Source organism: Arachis stenosperma, chromosome 6 (assembly GCF_014773155.1).
Source record: "Arachis stenosperma cultivar V10309 chromosome 6, arast.V10309.gnm1.PFL2, whole genome shotgun sequence".
Lineage (NCBI taxonomy): Eukaryota > Viridiplantae > Streptophyta > Magnoliopsida > Fabales > Fabaceae > Arachis > Arachis stenosperma.
In genome coordinates, this window is record NC_080382.1 from 113,337,595 (window position 1) to 113,338,306 (window position 712).

Below are 712 nucleotides of genomic sequence, written 5' to 3' on the forward strand. Positions count from 1 at the left end.
TTCAGGATCATAAGCTTCTTCCTCAGATGAAGCATCCTTAGTATTGCCAGGTGCATTTTGCATTCCAGACAGACTTTGAGAAATCAAATTGACTTGTTGAGTCAATATTTTATTCTGAGCCAAAATGGCGTTCAGAGTGTCAATCTCAAGAACTCCTTTCTTCTGACTAGTCCCATTGTTCACAGGATTCCTTTCAGAAGTGTACATGAATTGGTTATTTGCAACCATCTCAATTAGCTCTTGAGCTTCTGTAGGCGTCTTCTTCAGATGAAGAGATCCTCCAGCAGAGCTATCCAAGGACATCTTGGATAGTTCAGAGTGACCATCATAGAAAATACCTATGATGCTCCATTCAGAAAGCATGTCAGAAGGACATTTTCTGATTAATTGTTTGTATCTTTCCCAAGCTTCATAGAGGGATTCTCCATCCTTCTGTCTGAAGGTTTGGACTTCCACTCTAAGCTTACTCAGTTTTTGAGGTGGAAAGAACTTTGCCAAGAAGGCATTGACTAGCTTTTCCCAAGAGTCCAGGCTTTCTTTAGGTTGAGAGTCCAACCATGTCCTAGCTCTGTCTCTTACAGCAAAAGGGAATAGCATAAGTCTATAGACCTCAGGGTCTACCCCCTTAGTCTTGACAGTGTCACAGATTTGCAAGAATTCAGCTAAGAACTGATGAGGATCTTCCAATGGAAGTCCATGGAACTTACAATTC

At 41.3% G+C, this 712-nt stretch overlaps 1 non-coding gene across 1 annotated transcript; it reads left to right on the forward strand.

The window, feature by feature from the left end:
* The first annotated feature begins 357 nt into the window (after positions 1–357).
* Positions 358–465, forward strand: LOC130937254 (small nucleolar RNA R71). The gene has a single exon (XR_009068479.1). It is a non-coding gene; the product is annotated as a small nucleolar RNA R71 (small nucleolar RNA).
* Positions 466–712: the final 247 nt, after the last annotated feature.